At 38.1% G+C, this 21,351-nt stretch overlaps 1 non-coding gene across 1 annotated transcript; it reads right to left on the reverse strand.

Moving 5' to 3' along the window:
• Positions 1 to 467: 467 nt before the first annotated feature.
• Positions 468 to 572, reverse strand: LOC137746357 (small nucleolar RNA R71). The gene has a single exon (XR_011069828.1). It is a non-coding gene; the product is annotated as a small nucleolar RNA R71 (small nucleolar RNA).
• Between the last annotated feature and the right edge of the window lie 20,779 nt (positions 573 to 21,351).

Here is a 21,351-nt window from a genome sequence, read left to right on the forward strand (position 1 = left end):
AGAATCTACAGTGTGAACCTTCACTGCAGGGAACAGTTTTGCATAATCGGTTTACTGGGGTTTTGGACAGCGAGGAAGCTATGGCATTTGTTCTACCAACAGCGGGACAACCACTGAGGGAATCTCTGGCTGCTCATGCCACAGAGGTGCCTAGCTGCATTACCTATCCTGAAGTTGAAGATGGGTCTACGTTTGAGATACGACATCATATGTTGGAGATTCTACCTTCATTTCATGGTTTATCAACAGATGATCCTAACATGCATCTAACTGAATTTCTAATGGGATGCAAAAACATTTTGGTGAGAGGATTTTCAGCAGAATCTATCAAACTCAGACTTTTTCCGTACACTTTGAAGGATGTTGCAAGGAGATGGTTACTCACACTTCCATCTGGAAGCATTACTTCGTGGAACCAACTTAGTGCTGCATTTTTAAGCAAATACTACCCAGCTTCAAAAACACTTGATATGAGTACTCAAATTTTAACATTTGCTCAGAAACCTAATGAAGCAATTCATGAAGCATGGGAACGTTACAAGGATCTACTCAGGAAATGTCCACATTCAGGCATTAATGGTGACACTCAAATGAATTTATTTTACAGAGGGCTGAATTTGACTACTAAGACTCTTGTTAATGCTTCTTGTGGAGGAACGTATTCAGACAAAAATGCACTGCAAGCGTATCAATTGTTTGAGAACATGGCGACAGAATCTCAACAATGGGCAATTGATATACCTCAGACCAGGGGTGTTTTTGAGATGTCTAGTGGTTCACCTCATGTATCTGCACAAATAGAAAAGATGGAGAAGAAGTTAGAAAATTTTGATGCAAAATTTGACATGCTTTTACAAAGAATGGCAGCACCTATGCAGCAGGTTGCTGTCCAACAACCTACTACAGCCGCCTGTACCATTTGTGGCATTACAACACATGATTTTATGGGTTGCCCACATAGGGACGCATACCCGGAACATGTTACAGAGCAGATTAACACATTCAATAATTATCAAAGGCCTAGAAATGATCCGTACTCAAATTTTTACAACCCTGGGTGGAGAGATCACCCAAATTTCAAGTGGAATAGAGATCAACAGGTTAAACCACAGTTTCAACAACAAATACAACAACCTGATGCTCAAGCTAAACCTTCTTGGGAAGTCGCAATTGAAAAATTGGCAGATCATACTAATGCAAGTTTTGATGCAACAAAACAAGAAATTCAAAAAACCAACCAAAACATTCAGAACATACAAGCAACAATGAAAGATCTACAGCAGCAAATGGGGCAGCTTTCACTCCAGTTTTCGGGCAGAGAACCAGGAAAATTTCCCAGCCAAACTATCCCAAATCCACGTGGAAATGCAGATTGTAATGCTGTTAGAATATTGCGTTGTGGCAAAAGTTATGACAACCGTGATGCAGAAAATAAAGAAACCAGTGCTGGAGCTTCACGGGTAGCACCTGGGCAGCCACAAACAGGTTCTGAAAGTTCTGCAGAATCTGCCCAACCACTGGACAGATCCAAAAATACTGCAGTGCCTACTGCAGAAAATGCAGAAAAGTCAAAACGTGTTTATGTTCCACCTATGCCATATCCCGAAAGATTGAAGCCACATGCAAAAGATCAACAATTAACAGATTTCATGAAGACATTGGCTAAAGTTCAGATTAATCTTCCATTAATTGATGCAATCAAGAACATTCCCTCATATGCCAAGTTTTTGAAAGATGTGTGCACAAATAAAAAGAAGCTTGTGGACTTCGAAAAAGTGATTCTCACAGAGCAGTGCAGTGCAGTTCTATTACAAAAGCTACCACCAAAGAAAAAAGATCCAGGGAGTTTTACAATTTCATGCACAATTGGAAATTCTGAGTTTAAACGTGCTTTAATTGATTTGGGTGCAAGTATTAATTTAATGCCTTTCTCTGTTTTTCAGCGACTGGGACAAGGAGAAATCAAACCAACATCTGTTATTTTACAGTTAGCAGATCGTTCGGTTGCTTATCCTAGGGGTATTATTGAAGATCTTATTATTAAAGTGGATAATCTCTACCTTCAAGCAGATTTTGTGGTTTTGGATATGGATGAAGATATGCAAACACCAATTATTCTGGGGCGGCCATTCATGGCAACTGCTAGAACTTTGATAGATGTGGAAGCTGGCACATTGACGCTTAGAGTACAAGAACAATCTGTTGTGTTTAATTTATTTGAAGCAACTAAGAGGCCTAGTGATATGCAAGACTGTATGAGAGTTGACATGTTAGAAGGCATCATGCATGCAGATATTATGCCCAGTTTGACAGCAGATCCACTGTTAAAAGTTTTACATGGTTTTGAAGACGCCAAAACTGAAGATGAAGAAGCTTTTGAGTATGTTATAGCTTTGGAAAGTGTCCCTTTACACCAGCCAAAGTGGAGGCACGTTTTTGAGAGTTTGGGAGAACCAAAAACGCCATTACAGCCTTCAAAAATACAACCACCTAAGCCGGAATTGAAGCCATTACCAGCACACTTAAAATATGCTTATTTGGGTGCTAATTCTTCACTACCAGTTATTGTTTCTGCAGATTTATCTCCAATTGAGGAAGACAAATTGCTGCGTATTTTGAGAAATTTTCAAGATGCCATTGGGTGGACAATTGCAGATATTAAGGGGATCAGCCCAACACTCTGTATGCACAGAATTTTGATGGAGGAGGGTGTCAAACCCACCATTGATGCTCAACGCCGATTGAATCCGATCATGAAGGAAGTTGTTCGAAATGAGGTTATGAAGCTTTTAGATGCTGGAATGATTTATCCAATTTCAGATAGTAAATGGGTAAGTCCTACTCAAGTGGTACCTAAACGCACTGGAATTACAGTTGTGACAAATGACAATAACGAGCTTGTGCCTAAACGTTTAACTACTGGGTGGCGAATGTGCGTTGATTACAGGAAGATCAATACAGGTACTAGAAAGGATCACTTTCCGCTACCCTTTACTGATCAAATGTTGGAAAGATTGGCTGGTCGGGCTTTCTATTGTTTTTTAGATGGGTATTCAGGCTACAATCAAATTCCAGTTGCACCAGAGGATCAGGAAAAGACCACATTCACCTGCCCTTTTGGTACATTTGCTTACAGAAGAATGCCTTTCGGATTATGCAATGCACCTGCCACATTCCAACGATGCATGATGAGCATATTCTCAGGTTTGGTTGAACGAGTTGTTGAAGTATTTATGGATGATTTTTCTGTTTTTGGTGATTCGTTTGATCATTGTTTACAAAATTTATCTTTGGTTCTTGAGCGTTGCAAAGAAACTAATCTTGTATTGAATTGGGAGAAGTGTCATTTTATGGTTAAACAAGGAATTGTTTTAGGGCACTTAGTATCTAGCAAGGGTATTGAGGTTGATAAAGCTAAGATTGATGTTATTGCTAAATTGCCCTCTCCTACTACTGTGAAGAGCATTCGTTCGTTTCTTGGACATGCTGGGTTTTACAGACGGTTTATCAAGGATTTCTCCAAGATTAGCCGACCTTTGTGTAACTTATTGGCTAAGGATGCACAGTTTGTTTTTGATAATGCATGCTTGGAGGCTTTCAACAAGTTGAAAACACTCTTAACTTCAGCACCGATTATTGCAGCTCCGGACTGGAACTTACCTTTTGAACTAATGTGTGATGCATCAGATTATGCAGTTGGGGCAGTTCTTGGACAGCGAAAAGACAAGATTCCTCAAGTCATTTATTATGCTAGCAGAACTCTCAATGATGCACAGCTGAACTATGCAACCACTGAGAAAGAATTGTTGGCAGTTGTTTTTGCATTAGAGAAATTTCGTTCTTATTTAATTGGGGCTAAAGTAATTGTCTACACAAATCATGCTGCTTTGAAGTATTTATTATCTAAAAAGGATGCTAAACCTCGACTTATTCGGTGGATTCTTTTACTTCAAGAGTTTGACTTGGAAATTAGAGACAAAAAGGGCAGTGAAAATGTGGTGGCTGATCATTTATCAAGATTAATAAATTCTGCTACTGCAGAAGAAGACACATTGCCTCTCAATGAAAATTTTCCTGATGAACAATTGTTGGCTGTCCAGCACAAAACACCATGGTTTGCAGATTTGGTTAATTATTTGGCCAGGGGAGTTATTCATCCAGATTTAAGTTATCAGCAGAAAAAGAAATTTTTGGCAGATGCAAAATTTTATTTTTGGGATGAGCCGTATCTGTACAAATACTGTCCAGATCAGATTATTCGCATATGTATTCCAGAAGAGGAACAAGACAGTGTTTTAAAGTTTGCACATCATTATGCTTGTGGTGGCCATTTTGGGCCTACAAGGACAGCAGCTAAAATTCTACAAAGTGGGCTGTTTTGGCCTTCTCTTTTCAAGGATGCTCATAATTGGTGTAAATCTTGTGATCGTTGTCAGAGAGTGGGAAATCAGTCCAAACGGAATGAGATGCCACAACATGGTATTTTGGTTGTTGAATTATTCGATGTTTGGGGTATTGATTTTATGGGACCATTCCCATCTTCACATGGCAATCAATATATTTTGGTAGGGGTTGAGTATGTTTCTAAGTGGGTCGAGGCAATTGCAGCACCAACTAATCAAGGATCAGTGGTTCTGAAATTCCTCCAAGGAGTCATATTTCCACGGTTTGGCATCCCGCGAGTTATACTTAGTGATGGGGGTAAGCATTTCATTAATAAACAGTTTGCTGCATTACTTGCAAAATATGGGATAACTCATCGTGTTGCCACTCCTTACCATCCACAAACATCAGGGCAGGTTGAGGTTTCAAACAGGGACATAAAACGTATTTTGGAGAAAACAGTTGGCTCCACTCGTAAAGACTGGAGTTTGAAATTAAATGATGCATTGTGGGCATACAGAACAGCATTTAAAACACCCATTGGGATGTCCCCATTTCGGCTTGTGTATGGCAAGGCTTGTCATTTACCTATGGAGCTAGAGCATAAAGCATTTTGGGCTATCAAGGAGTTAAACTTTGCTTACGATTCAGCAGGGGAAAAACGTAAGCTGCAGCTCAATGAGCTTGATGAAATTCGCCAGGAGGCTTATGAAAATGCACGCATATACAAAGACAAAACAAAGGCCTTCCATGATAAACACATTCTCAGGAAAGATTTCCAGCCAGGGCAGAAAGTGTTGTTATTTAGTTCTAGATTAAAGTTATTTCCAGGGAAATTGAAATCTCGATGGAATGGACCCTACTTGGTTACTAAGGTTTATCCTCATGGAGCAGTTGATATTACAAGCGAGATTAATGGCAACACATTCAAGGTGAATGGTCACAGGCTGAAACCATACTTAGAGTCACCCTTTGACAGTGCAGCCGAGTCTATGACTCTGAAGGATCCAGCAAGTTAATCACCAGGCTTCTGTTCAGTCTAGCTACAGACATTAAATAAAGCGCTTATTGGGAGGCAACCCAAATTTTCTAAACTTTTTCCTTACTTTACTTTTCGTTTTTTTTATTTATGAGTGAAATTTCTAGATACATTTACATACCTAAGTTTAAAACAAATTCAGAAAACAAATTTTTTTTTTAAATTTAAAAAAAAAATTTCCAAAAAAATGCTTTATTTATTTACCCAGTTAGTTTCATTTTTTTTAACACATATTGGTTAATTGCATGTTGCAGCGCATGGAAAATAAAGAGCATCATATACTGAATCATGCACCCAGCAGCAAATCTACATTAACATCACCACATCTACACTATGCTGGAAATTTAAAGCAATCAGCATGAAGTCATTCAGAGGCAAGTTTGGGGGTGATTGTTGCAGATCCAGTGCAGAAACATATTTTTGAGCAGTTACTTTTCTGCAGCTCAGTTTTGCGATGCATGGATGAGAGAAGCATAGTGGAATCACATATCCATACACCACAGAACTGAGTACAGCTATTATTACCAGATCTACAACAACTAAACTTGCAGGGAGTCGAATTTTACCTACCAGATGCACAGATCTGGGTTCTGAGGGCCTTTCCTGTTTTGTCCAGCGAGTTTATGTGTTTACTTCCTTTTTCCCTCGGCTCTATCATGCATCCGTTCTCCCCTCTTTTTCCCCCAAAATTGTATATATGAAAAAGGCCCCCTAATTTAGAACGGCTGACCCTTTTAATATCTCTCCCTCCAGCCAACACAAAAACCCTAACCATCCAGTATTTTATTCCCACTAAGAAACTAAATAATAATAAAATAAAATAGAAAATAAATTCCTAATTAAACTAGGAAAAGCTGCACAGAAACTGTTCAGCCACGTTTTAGCCTCAAATCTCCTCCAAATCCGGCCCAAGATAGCTTGTTTTAAAGATAAGAACATTCTGAACACATCTCCAGAAGGCCACAAACCCATCCGAGGTCATCTTGGGCTCCAAAAATGCAATTCAAGCCCGAAACGTTACTATTTCAGCACTGCACATTGCTCCTTTATTTTATTGCCAGAAAATCATCGCTTGGTAGAAAAATCTGATATTTTGACACAATCAAGCTAAGTGACTCACGAACGTCCTCCAATTGGAATTACTCCAAAATTCGTCCATTTGACCATCTTTTGCTCCAGAGGAAGTCTAAAATCCTATATTGGAAATATAATTCAAAGTATCAAAATTCTTCCAAATTATTAACCAAAATATACTAAGAATAGGGTTAAATATATAATATAAAATATACTCATCAGGTCTCATCTCTATTAGAGTGATATAAATGATGATACAAATAGATGGTAAAAATAGTATTTTTACAGGGAATTGTTACTAGCACTCCAAAAATCTCATTTCGCACTCCAAACTTTCTATAATTAGAAAGAAAATAACACTTATAAGGAGTGTAAAATAAGATTTTTAGAATGCTAATAATGGTTCTTTTTTTACATATCACAATAAGAGAGATAAGAAAGTGTCAAAATGAATGGCAAATAATTTCGAAGATTTTAAGATAGATACCAATAATACAGAACACGTACACGGTCGTGTGAATTATGGATGGGTAAAATTCAATAATCTTTCAGACCTAAATAAATAAATATAGTTTGACAAAAAAAATAAAAAAATAAAAGAAAAAATAATGAGAGGATAGAGTAAGGACTCTAGAAGCAGCAGCAAGTCAAATCTTATGTACTTATTTTGTGTGTGGTTTTTCTATGATATCTATTATTAATTGATACGTGTTCATAAGCTTAATTCTTATTTTTTGAAAATACGATATTATTTACACTAAAGGGGCAGGAGACTGGGTTTAGCCTCATAATGGGGCTAGTAATAATATGGTTCAAATTCGTTTTTGATAAGAATCAAACCTAAAATCTCACTTACAAGTGAAGAGAAATACAATATCACTAGACTGTAGTACTAAGTGGCAACCTTAATCCTTCTTAACTCTATTATTATGAACTTAAACAAGTCAATCAAAGAGAAACCATACACAAAATAACGTCAGAGGATTTGAACTAAAGCAGCAGCAAGCAGAACAAATTTAGGAAGCATTAATCAATGCACTTCAGTTCAGTTGAGTTCAAATCACGCCTGGTCATGTGCTTCTTCTCTCTCTTTGTTTCTACAAGTACACGCTTCCCCTCACTCGGCAACATGTGCTCTTGTCCCACTTGCTCTTTACGATATGTGTATGTGCTCGCTCACTCACACATGGATGAGGATCATCTTCATATTCTTGTTGCGAGAATTTTAGAGATTTTTGTCTGTTTATCGGACATCATGCAACTAGTTTTTGCTAAATACTGTTTGTATTTAATTTTAAATAAAAAAATTCAAAATGATTTCTAGTCGCACGATATACGATGAACGGATAGGATGTGAAAATTAGGATGTGATCCAAATCCCTTATTCATATGCCCATTAGTCAGTCATTGCTTTCTCCATCAGCATCCATCCATCCATCTCCTCATTCCTGCTTTGACGCCAAGCTGTTAGGTTCAGTCGCACACGCATCATGCACGCGTAAACTATTCATAAGCATTGATATTTATTAAATAATTAGGATCAATTCACGCGTGTGTACACCAAATGCATCATTTGTCTTGACATGTTTGGTGACACATCTTCATCATATAATATACCATTTGGTAGTTGCTTTCAAAATTGTTCAATTGGGATTGTCTTCCTTATTTTGAAATCCATCCCTTTTATAAGGTGACAACAAATGTTTACAACTCATGGGAAAATACGTGTGGTATTAAGTAATGTATTTGAAGGAAGTTGAGGTTTTACTATAAAATCAATTCGCAATATAGGGAGTAGCTCAACCTCTTATAAGCCCTTGCAAGGTTTTTCATTTCACCAATGTAAGACTATTTTACCTCACATTCTCACACACCTCCTCACGTGTGGCGAATTTTCAAGCCAAACACGTGGACAACACAAATTGAGTGACGTGGAGCACGTGTGGCCATTGGATTTCACATGTGGACAAATCTACTATGATAGCATGAAGAAAGTTGAGGTTCCACCATAAACCAATTGGCAATATGGGGGTAGCACAACCTCTTATAAACTTTTGCAAGGTTTCTCCTTTCACAAGTACGTGTGGTAGTTCGGCTTCACACTTGAGTAAATTTGCTTTGGTACAATGAAGAAAGTTGAGGTTCTACTATAAATCAATTGGCAATGTGGGGGTAGCACAACCTCTCATAAACCCTTGCAAAGTTTATCCTTTCACTAATGTGAGACCCTTTTACCTTCACTTTCTCATAGGAGAGAGATGTGGAAAGTAACATGGGTCCAAACGAGAAGGTATAAGTTCAACATAGGTCCTCTTGCTTATGCATTAGACTCGGCAAGGAACTTGAACTTTATGGTTCAAAATGTCAACTAATGTCTTGGAATCACCTTCCACGATGAACTTCGTAAACCCAGCCTGTACCCTCCATCAAAATTAATCTTGATAAAATCATTATGGGAAAATTCTCAATCGTAATTGTTTGCATTTCTCTTCATTGGTTCGAAGTTATTTTATTAGTTTTCCTGTAATTAGTTAGAAATTCTTTTATATGAATAATAGGATGTTGGGTTGTGGACTATTTTAGTGCACATATGCGGGCCCATGATGAGTGACGCAAGCATAAATAATCATATTAACATGCATGATTAGTTGAACATAATAACATTGGATTCTTTTTAATCATATTTAATTAATTCATATGATCATGATCCATCAACATGCTTGTGTTCATGCAAAATAAATTAAGAATACATGCATAAGCTTAGAATAGTTTAGAATTTCAACTTTTAGATTTCATATGCGGACGAATTTATTGTTTTTGAGGTTCCCGAGTGTCTAGTATCCACACAAATGAATCTCCATTAGTGAAGCAAGATGACAACGATCTACTAGGAAGTTCTCCTCCAGGTGGTATGCGTCAAAAGGTGTGGGTGGTGTTTGTTTCTCAATTTCTCTAAATTGGAAAACCTAAATTCCTTCTCTCTAATTTTTGTTTTTCAATTTGTGAATTCTCTATTAGGACTAAAGATGCCTTAAGCTTACATATAGAACAATTTCATAAGCCAATAGGATTATAAATTAATCATCCACCATTAGGCCATCTCCAACCGAGGGCTAGGCCAGAGGGCTGTAGAATTTGATAGGGCCCCACGGAATCGAAGAGGGCTAGAGGGCTGGCCAGAATAATCAGTTTTCCTATCGGTTATAACTGACATGAATTTTTAAAAATAATTTTGAATCCAACGGCTAGCTGACGTCAGCCAGCCATTGCTAGCTAGCACCAATTACCGTTAGATTCAATTTTTTTTTTAGGGTTTTTTTGGGCCTTTTTTTTTTTTTTTTAATTCTATTTTTTTCCTATAAATACCTAAACCATTCCTCACAAAATTTTCACCATTCCTACCATTTCAATTCTCATATTTTCCTTCCTCTTTCAAAAATCTATCCTTCAATTTTTTTAATAATTTTGAAATGGCCTCTTCTGCAATAAAAGGTAGGGCTTGGACCCGAAAAGAAGATGAAGCTCTTTGTAAGGCTTATAGATGGGTGTCAGAAGATAGTGTTAGGGGGAATTCTCAAACAAATGACGGTGTTTGGACTCGCGTGTCCAAAAAATACTCAGAGTTCTATGAAGGCACTACTCCAGTGAATATTCGAAACTACGAGAGTTGTTCTTCAAGATGGAAGAAACATCTTCAGCCAAGTTTGAACAAATGGCATCAAGCATTGTTAGCAGCTGCAAGTAGACATGAAAGCGGCGCTAATTACTATGACGAAGGAAGTGTTTTCACAATTTATTTTAAATATTTAATTATATTACATTTAATTTCATAAATTAATTTCCTTTATTTTTTTTTCTAGGTACGCCAAGCGGAGGAATTATATATGGAGAGCAGCTCGAAACCCTTTCAGTTTCACAGTTGTTGGGAAATTTGTAAAGGGTGGGTGTTATTTGAAGATCCACCATAGAGAACTCCTATGCCAGTGTTCGAAACTACATCCTCAGCTGCAGATATGGATGAAGATGGATCTCCAACCATTTAACAAAAAAGGGTAGAAAATCCGTCTTCGGGTGAAGGTTCCATACCTAGGGCTATGGGACGAAACAAGGCGCGAAGGTTGAAGGAAAAGGGCAAGGCAAATGATAATTACGCCGCTCAACATGAAGTGGTGGCCTCATTGCGATTATTGGCGGAGCAAAATGCCCTTGAGGCCAAAGAAATGAAGTGTAGGCATGAAGAACGGGCAACACAAACACAAGAAGAGATGGATGATTGATAGGAGCATATTTAGGCGACTTACTTAGCTTGTTTTCGTGCATCTATGTTGTTAATTCATAATTGTTTTAGTAGTTTAAGCCATTTTCGTGTGTTTTTAGGTTCATATGGCTAAGGAAGCAAAAAGATGCATTTTGGAGCATTTTGGAGCAAAATTGGGCTTGGAATGGATAGCATATGCTTGGAGCCAAAGTGTTGGACGAATTTGAAAGCCTTGTATGCACTTTGGACATAAAACAAAGGGCCTAGCCCAATCAAACAATCCTTTGAGCCATGCAAAACCTCTAGCCCAATCAACAACCCTTAGCCACATGCATTCACATGCATCACAACCCCAAAACCATCAAGAAACACCATTCACACACACATGCACTTACTCTTTCATCATTGCACCACCATTCACACACACATGCACTTAATCCTTCATCATTACACCACCTTCTCCATCTTTATTCCACATGCATTCATCATAATTCACCCTAGCTATCACCATTCACACACACATGCACTTACTCTTTCATCATTGCACCACCATTCACACACACATGCACTTACTCTTTCATCATTGCACCACCAATTCAACACATGCATTTCCACCTTCCTACTTCATCATTTCATCCACATGCACTCTCAATCATAACAACCACATTCACTCTTAAACAATCACCCACATATTATCCCATTCCCCCTATAAAAACCCATGCATTCATACACAAAAATAACATCTCATTTTCATACACAACACATCACAAACACATCCAATCTTCCCTCATTGCCTTGAGCTACCATTCCCTTATAATCCAAACACCACTCCTCATCCATTTCCATAATTCCCCAATCCATTCAACACACCAACAACATCCCTTAGACCTTGTGCTACGACGAAGAGGAAGATAAGAGGGCCTAAACGTTCATACAATTCAAGTTTGAGTTGTTGGAATGTTTAGGTGTTTCTTTGATTCTCTTTGTTTTGTACCATGAGGAACTTCCTCTCGGCTTCATTCCATTAGATACACTCTCCCATTTCTTAAAGGATTTCGACATCAGTTTTGCTTCAAGGGTTCTTTCTTCTTAATCCTATGTTCACTCATGTTATATATTTTTATGTCAAACCTTTTGTAAACTTGAAGTGTAACTAATCTCTCTCTAGGGATTCGATGTAGCCTTGCAAGATTTCCATGTAGTTAATTCGGAATTCTCATTTAATCTATCTATTTCTTGTTTCATTCTCCGATTTAATTGTGACTTAGTGTGTTGATTTTAATGCTTGATCATCATTTGAATTAACCACAGGTTGTTTAGCCAAGATTAAAGCACACATCATGCATAATCTTGGTAGATATGTGAATGAATGAAGGGAATGTTTTGCAAACATCCTGCCGAGTGTTCCCTTTGGTTTTGTGAAAGTTTCTTGTGCACTACATAGTCTTGATTAGGAACCAAAGTTGCACATCACAATTAGGCTCATGATTAGAGACATTTGATCAAATCCACACATCATATGGCTGATCATATCTAAGTGAAACAAACCCAAGAAATAAGTAGAGGGATGAGTATAATCTGACTTAACAAGCATGGACTTGGCTTAGCAATGGTGAAATCGAATCTCTAGCTTCATCTCCATTTGTGCTATCTCTTTTTATTAGCTGTTGATTCATTCATTTTGTGTTTACTTCATTTCCTTATGCTTTAATTTACAATCTGTCATTTAGTTTAATCAAAACCTAAATCCCCCTTTACCTTATTGTTCAATTTAGTTAGAAATCAATTTAGTTTATGCTTTAAAGCATTTTGAGTCTTTGGTTTGTCTTAGTGTTTTAAAGTTTAGTTTTGCATTCTTTGAGTCTAGTATAGTGTTTTAGATTGTGTTTTTAGCGTTTTTGAGTCAAATCCAAGTGATTAACAATCCCTCCTAATCCCCGGTCCAGAACGATCCCTACTTACATACTTACTACAATTGTCAAAAAGAGGGTTTAATTTGTGTGCGTATAATTCTCGCATCAATGATAAGAATATGGAAGGGAACACTTCGAATTACACTCCAATGAGTAAGGCCTATTTTGAAAGGAAAAAAAAAAAGGAAATTATGAGCCGACGGCAGTTGTTTACCTTTGACTATACTCCTACGATGGCGGATGATGAAGATGATGTTGATTATGGATATTAAATTTAAGTTGTTTTAGTTTTTAAATTTAAGTTAATGTTGTTTTCGAATTTAATTTGTAGTTTTTATATTTAATTTTTCGTTTTTAAATTTTAGTTGTAATTTTTAAACGTAAGTTGTATTTTTTAAATTTAAGTTGTTGTTTTTAAATTTAAGTTGTTGTAGTTTTTAAATTTAAATAATAAATTATGTTTGGCCCTTTGGCCCTCAGTTAGAGACGGTTTTTTGTGGCAGGGCTAAAACAAGTCATCTGGCTCTCGGTTGGAGACAAAGGCAGGTCGATTCCTTGTGAACCCAGGAACAAGTCCCAAGCCTTGGTTGGTGCATCGGAGCATCGGAGATGACGAATCGACAACCACCATTTTTTAGGGTTTCCAGCGGGTTCGTGGCGATTTGAGGCTTTTTCTGGGCAAATTGGACTTGGCCGCAGGTATAAAACTTGCTTTACTCATTAAGATCTTCATTCCTATAAAATTTGGAAATTTTTGGAGTTGTTTGACTTTCTGGCAAGTTGTGGCGGCCGACCACCACGTGCGGCGGTGCGTAGACAGTGGGCCAATGTTGCCTTTTTAAGTTAAATTCGATGTTCTAATTTCAATTTGATCACCGTTTGTTATATTTCGATGGTTTGAACCTAAAATGGAATACTACGCCAATTGACCATTTTATATTTCGGCGATCCGACCATTGGATCGTCACCAAACCTTAATACGTTATAGTGAGTAATATTTAAGGATATTAGGAACTAACGGATCGGGAATCTGACATACGGATCTTCTCAGATGAGTTTTCTAAGTTTGTAAACCTAAATGTCGACCGTCACTTAATTTTGGTTATTGGCGGATATCCGACCGTTAGATCGTTCCTAAACTTTAGGATGTTGTTCTAGAAGCTTACTGAAACTCTTGGAAATTTATGGATTGGAAATCTGAGGTGTGGATCTTTCGAATCGAGTTATGTAGGGTTGTGGACCCTACATCGACCTTTGAATCATTATGACTAAAATTATTGAATCATTATGGCATGCTTATATTGATGTCATCTGCTCATCACTATTGCACCCCAATGTTAGTGCTCGCCTAAGGCCAGGGCCAATCTTTCACGTGTATGTTCACCTTCACACCACACGCTCGCCTTGGATCCAAGTAGGTGATAGTCCTGCTGTACAGGTTGCATTAGGCAACTCCGACTCGTAAGTGGCTGCGAATAGCGTTAGTCTTCTCGTGATTGTAGCACTAGAGCATATATTATGATTACACCTACTCCTGTTCAACAGGTTGCATTAGGCAACTTCAACTCATGTGTTAACATAGATTGATGAGCATCAGTTTAGTCGTACAGGTCGCATTAGTCGACTCCGACTTGTGTACTAGCATAACTTGTTTGAGCACCTGATTTTACTTATATTACTGTTGAGATATTTTGGAAACTATACTTGTTTTACGGTGAGGGGTTACAATATTTTTAGAAAGGTTTTTATAAAACTTTATTTTCAGGCCCACTCAGCCTTGTCTCTAGGTTTTAGTAGCTGAGCTTTCATATCGGTGAGGATTCTTGGAAAATCTTGGTGTAGACGATTACCTTCGATGGTATAATTCTCACCTTATCTTATTGTATTGTACTTATACTCTGACATCACGTGTGAAATGGGTTCATTCCTGCTCATACCGCACTCTTATACTTAGGCACTTTTAGATTTAAATTCACTCACATTTTTCCACTTCACTACACTTTATGGCTTCGTCACCTTCCAGGTGTCGGCCAACACAACTCAATTCGGAGTGTTAGTGGACATTTCAGGTTGGGCTGTGTCATACACCCTATAATTAAACTCTACCATCAATCCTTGTTTATCCTACATTCATTCAGTTAAAACCCCAAATAGCTCTTATAATAAAAACAAAACTTTAAGAAAACATCAAATCAGGAAATCTGTCTACATCACTGGTGACACACCCCGACCCAGAATGTCCACTAGGACTTCGAATTAAGCTGTGCTGGCCAACACCCGAAAGGTGACGAAGCCATAAAGTGTAGTGATGTGGAAAATGTGAATAAATTTAAACCTAAAAGTACCTAAAGACAAAAGTGCGCTGTGAGAGTGGATGAACCCATTTCATAGGCGACGTCAGAGCATAAGTAAAATATAGTAGTGTGGGTAAGGATCATACCCTCAGAGGTAGCCGCCTATACTGAGATTTGCTAAGAATCCTCGTCGATATAAATTTTCAACAGTTAAAACCTGGAGGGGTGCAAAAACAAGGGTGAGTGGGCCTGAAAATAAAGTTTTGATAAAAACCTTTTGAAAACGTTATAACCCCTCACTGTAAAACCTGTATAATTTCCCAAAAAATAATAATACATACGTATATAGAAATCATGCTCGAGAGTAGTGAAAACTAAGTATATGCCATGTCCAGTATCTCAGCAATGAAATAAGTAAGCCAGGTGAAATAAACCAATGTAAAATGATATGCCAGTCGGAGTCACCTAACGTGACCTATATGACTGAACCTATAGCTCATTAACCAATTCCTGCACATGAGTCGAAACCACCTAATGTGGTCTGTATGACAGGCTGGGTATAAATAGATACGCTCAGGTGCTACTATCATGTGAAGGCTGTGCAAAATATTGCAAGTCATCTACGCATCGGAACCACCTAATATGGTATATACGACAGGCTAGCACCTGCCTTGGATCCAAGGCGAGCGTGTGGTGCAAGAGGTGAACGATCATGTGAAGGCTAGGCCCTGGCCTCAGGCGGAGCACTAAAACTGAGGTGCAGGATAATGAGCACTAAATGCATCTAAACATAACCATACACACTGCAATCACTATCATCAATATGCACTCACCTGAAGCTTACCTGGGCGTCCGCAGCATCATGTAATGATATGCATATCTATACTAATGCATGTACTAAATGTAATGCAATTGACATGACATTTAAAAACGTAAATCCATTTAAAACCATTTTTGGGAAAATGGAAAACATATATACGTATATATAGAAAACCAAAAGCCCACTCACCTAGAGTCCGCACTACAACTCCCTAGCACAAACATCAAGACGTCTTGAACGATCGGCCCCTAGAACAATTATCAAATCATGTGTTAGAATTCTTATCAATAGAACATATAACTTACATATCATATTCGGGAAGATCCATATGTTGGATTTCCGATCCGTAATTTTCTAATATCCTCAAATATTACGTATTATAACGTATCAAAGTTTGGTGACGATCCAACGGTCGGATCGTCGATTGCTATAATAATGAAGTGGCGGACCTTAATGGAACTAAGTTCAAACAACGAAAATTTGCCAATCGGACTTCACCAATGGAATCAGGGTATTCACATTTAGCCTAGGAAGGTTAGGGGATGTCTCGGCCTACGCGCCATTGCACGCGTCGCTGCAGGTGGTGGTCTGCCACCTCGACTCGCCGGAAAATTCAACTATTTCTAAAAATTCTCAAACTTCACAGAAATAAAGATCTCAGTGAATAGAGCAACTTTTGTACTTGTGACTAAGGCCAATTTGGCTAGAAAATGTCCCAATTTCATCCAAACCCGTTGGAAACCCTTAAAATTGGGTAGTTGTTGATTCATCTCCAAACAAACTCCGACACCTCCTCCAAGGCTTGGGCCTTGCTCCTGGGATTGAGGGGAGTCTATTGGTAGTGGTGGTTGATGGAGTTAGCTTTATGATCATCGGATTTTCGCCGTGCACCTCCGGAACCCACGGGTTCCATTCTTCCTGAAATCAAGGCTAAATCTAGTGAAATTTGATTGGAAATAGAAGATGAGAGGTCATGGAAGCTCAGGTGGTGGGTGGCAACGATTTGACGGAAACACCGACAAAAACTGCTGAAAAAGATGGCGAAATCCGGTCGGGTCGCAGGTCAATGGGGAACCCAGCGGGTTCCTTCTTTTTCCTCTTATCTCCATTTTCCTCCTTTCCTCTTTTCCCATTGGTTCTCCTCATTTCCTCTCTTCTCCATTGGTCCGGTTTCTCCATCATTTCTCTTCTTTATCCTTCATCTCCATTGACCATCTTTCTTTCTTTTAATCTAGGCCACACACGTGGCTTCACCAGATTTTGCTCAAAAAATCTAGAGCATTCCAAAAAATAACTAATTTACTAAAATGCCCCCGACTTTAAACATTAATATCTCCTTCGTTATAACTCCAAATCACGATCCATTTACGCCCACGCGTCTTTAGTGACGAGTACTACGAGAATACACCAAGAAAGTGAACTTTACATGACACGACACGGCAGTCAACAAAAGTCAACACTTTGTCTCGAAGGGCATTTTTGTAAAGTCATTACAACTGGTTTCTGTTGGGTTAGGTTTTCAAAAATCCATTTGGAAATTTGAAACTTTAGGAAAAAGATCAAATAAAAATTCATTGAAGCAATTGATAGAAAAATTTAAAAAAAAAAGAAAGAAAATTAAAAAAAAGCAGAAATCTCTATTTTTAAAGAACTAAAAATTTAAAGAAATTTTAAACCCATAGAACCGTAGATCTTCTAGCTCTTAGAATGACATTAAGTTGTAAGAATTCAAAATTTTCAAGGATGACCTTTTGAAGTTTTGTTGTGGTTTTGATTTCTGAAATAATTTGGGGTGCAGATATTGGGCATGAAACAGTGCTACATTGATTGGTTCTGCAAAATTGAATGTGACATCCCACATTGCCCAGGGAAGTGATCCTTATATGTATATTCCCATCCCTACTTAGCACGAGGCCTTTTGGGAGCTCACTGGCTTCGGGTTTCGTAGGAACTCCGAAGTTAAGTGAGAAGGGGGCTAGAGCAATCCCATGATGGGTGACCCACTAGGAAGTTGCTCGTGAGTTCCCAAAAACAAAACCGTGAGGGAATGGTAAGCCCAAAGCGGACAATATCGTGCTAGGGTGGTGGAGTGGGGCTGGGAAGTGATCCATCCCGGGCTGGGATATGACAAATTGGTATCAGAGCCTATCCCTGGCTGGAAATGTGCCGACGAGGACGTCGGGCCCCTAAGGGGGGTGGATTGTGACATCCCACATCGCCCAGGGAAGTGATCCTTATATGTATATTCCCATCCCTACTTAGCACGAGGCCTTTTGGGAGCTCACTTGCTTCAGGTTCCGTAGGAACTCTGAAGTTAAGCAAGAAGGGGGCTAGAGCAACCCCATGATGGGTGACCCACTGGGAAGTTGCTCGTGAGTTCCCAAAAACAAAACCGTGAGGGAATGGTAAGCCCAAAGCGGACAATATCGTGCTAGGGTGGTGCAGTGGGCCCGAGAAGTGATCCACCCCGGGCCGGGATATGACATTGAGGGTACGTTTGTTTCATCGGACTGTCTCGGACTGGACTAGCTACTAGGATTAAGGTGGACTGGCTTAGACTAGACTAAGCTGGATTAGTTTAGTGAAGCGTTTGGTGCAGTGTTGGACTATAAAACTGAATAATAAACAAACTATAATATTATATTATTTAATGCATATATTATAATATTTTATATTATTTAATGTATATATTGTAATATTTTATATTATTTGATGCATACATAATAATATTTTATTATTTATTCAACCTTTTAACCTTTTTTTCTCCTGGAAAACTATCACTCTGGAATCATCTTTTCTTTTCTCCTTCTGGCTCCGTCCATTTCTTCTTTTCTCCCTCATTTTCCTGCACAACGCAGGTGTGAAGCTCATCGCAAATCCTTCAAAAACAAGCTCATCATCTTCACCCCCTTGCCGCCATTAAGCATCTCCATGTTCCTCATCCTTTTTTCTTCCAAAAATTTTCGGATCTGATACATGCGTTGGCTTTTCCGCCTGCAAAGCCATCTCGGAATTTTCTGGCATGCGGTTGACTTTGAATTTGGTGGTTGGATTTGGTTGTTGTTATTGTTTTTCGTTTTTAATTTTGTGGTTGGATTTTGAGATTTCGGCAGTGGATGAGGCTTTTGTTTCAGATCTGGGGGGTGGGCAAACGGTGTTGCAGAGAAGAACGCTTGCAAACAATGCAATATGTAGATGATGCAACGGGCAAACAAAACAGATTTGGGGATGGGATTAGCAATCCCATACCTATCGGGGATCCTCGCTAAGACGACCTAGCGAAAGACTTAGTCGGTGCGAGTCCGACTTAGTCTCATTAACGGTAGTCCATGTTTGCATCAAACACTGGCTAGCAATCTCAGCTAAGCCAGTCCAATCCAAGGAAGTTTAGTGAGGGCAAACAAACGCCCCCTGAAGGTAGAGATTTTGGCGATTGCATTGTAGATAAATGGGTGTATAGCTAAATTTACAAATTGAATTGGGTTTGTGAGGATAGTTTAAGTAATAGATTTGGGTTTAAAGAGATATTGATATCTTAATTAAAAGTAATATGGGTGTAAAAAGTAAGTTGGGTGTAGAAATATGTTGTATGGGTTCAAATAAAATTTCCCTAATCTTTAACCGAAGGGGCTAAATATAGCCCCTTAATAATTTCTTAGTTTTAAGTTTATACTACAAATTGATTAGTTAATTTAATTAAACTACCATTGGATGTTTTCAAAATTTGGAAAAGGATCTTTGCCGAATTGTTTTCCTAGGGATCCCGCGATCGTGACCATTCATCGTACATTGTACGGTGAGTTTTCGTTAGGTACTATTTATATTTAATTTTAAATTTTAAATTTTTAAATAATTTCTGACTGCACGATGTACAATGGATGGTCACGATCGCGGAATCCCTAGGATCATTTTCCTAGAAATTTAACTGTTGAATTTGAATCAATTATGCAATTGAGGAGTTGGATCCTAAAAAAATAAGCTAAGAGGGAGCTACATTTGTCTAGCCTATGATTGTGATGTGATAAACTCAAGGTTCTAAAAAATGTTAGGCGTTGGTTGGACAACGGGCCGGCGCCTAGCACCTAGGCGGATTTAGGTAAATCTCTTGTATATCTTGTAAATAAGTGCATATTGACACTTACAAAAAATTATACTTGTATGAAATTCATAGATAAGATAATAAAATAATGATAAAATGCAAAAAGAGTATCCAACAAGTCAAAATTTTAAAAACACATTAAGCATATATGCCATATAACCATAGTGAGGAGTATTGTAGGATGACACATGTATAATAAGTTCACAATTTAAAATCACATAAAAAGCAAAATAGGAGGAAAATAAGGAAATATAGTAATGTAGATAGGATTTGTTTTTTTTTTTTTTTTTTTAGTTTCAAAAAAAAAAAAAAAAAAAAACAAACCACCTAGCCGCCTAGAGCCTAACTGATTTTTCCAACCGATTTGCAAGAAGATGCCTCGAGTCACCACCGCCCAGCGCCTAGGCAGTTTTTTAGAACACTGGATAGACTCCGACCAAATGCGGATGCAATTTACAAGCCTATCCAACGCCACACACTATCTCTCTTTCTCAATTTACAAGCCTATCCAACGCCACACACTATCTCTCTTTCTCTCTTTCTCTCTTTCTCTCTCTCTCTCTCTCTCTCTCTCTCTCTCTAGGGGTGAGCACGGTGTGGTTCCACCCCTAAATCGGAACCGGAACTAGAACCTTAAAATATCAACGGTTCGGTTTAGTACGGTTTTGCTTCAATTTATTACTAGAACTATACAGTTCAGTCTATACCGGTTCTGATTCAGTTCTTGCCGATTTACGGTTTTGAATACTAAATTATTTGAAATCCACATAAGCAAAGCCGTATAAAACCTGAATAGAAAACTTAGAGCAGATTCTAACAATAAAACAAAAAAATAACACTCACATAACAAATGAAGAAAGATCAGTTGAGAAGTCACAAGACTCGGTACAGGGAAGCCTCCAAATGAACTGACTGCATCAAGTAACCCACACAAAAATATCTCAGATACCCATGTTGAAAAATTGCATAACAAGATACAAATCACTAAACAAAATAGCAACAAATCTAACACCAATGACCATTTAGGTGTTTTTGAATTACAAATTACAAGCATTAGATCTATCAAAGACACAAATTAGTACATTTAATTACTAAATTATTTATATGCAAATTTAAAGAGAGAGATACTCCAAAATAATCTGAGGTGAGTGAGCCCTAATTGGGATGAGATCCTGTGCAACTTGGTGAAACTAATTTTGCAACCTGTTATGCCATGACATGTGTGTATATATAATTAATTAATTTATTATTAATAAAACGGTTCGATTCTGGCTGGTTCTTGTTCATTTGAAACTAGAACCAGAACTGCTTTGAACAGTTCGACCCGATTTTTAACTCAAAGTTGACTTTTCCAATCAATACGATTCTTTTCGGTTTTTTTTTTTTTTTTTTTTTAATACGGTTTTGTGGTTTTTATGTCCACCCTTATCTCTGTCTCTCTCTTGTTCTAGTCTCGCCTCTAAACCCCGCC

This window comes from Pyrus communis, chromosome 9, assembly GCF_963583255.1.
Source record: "Pyrus communis chromosome 9, drPyrComm1.1, whole genome shotgun sequence".
Lineage (NCBI taxonomy): Eukaryota > Viridiplantae > Streptophyta > Magnoliopsida > Rosales > Rosaceae > Pyrus > Pyrus communis.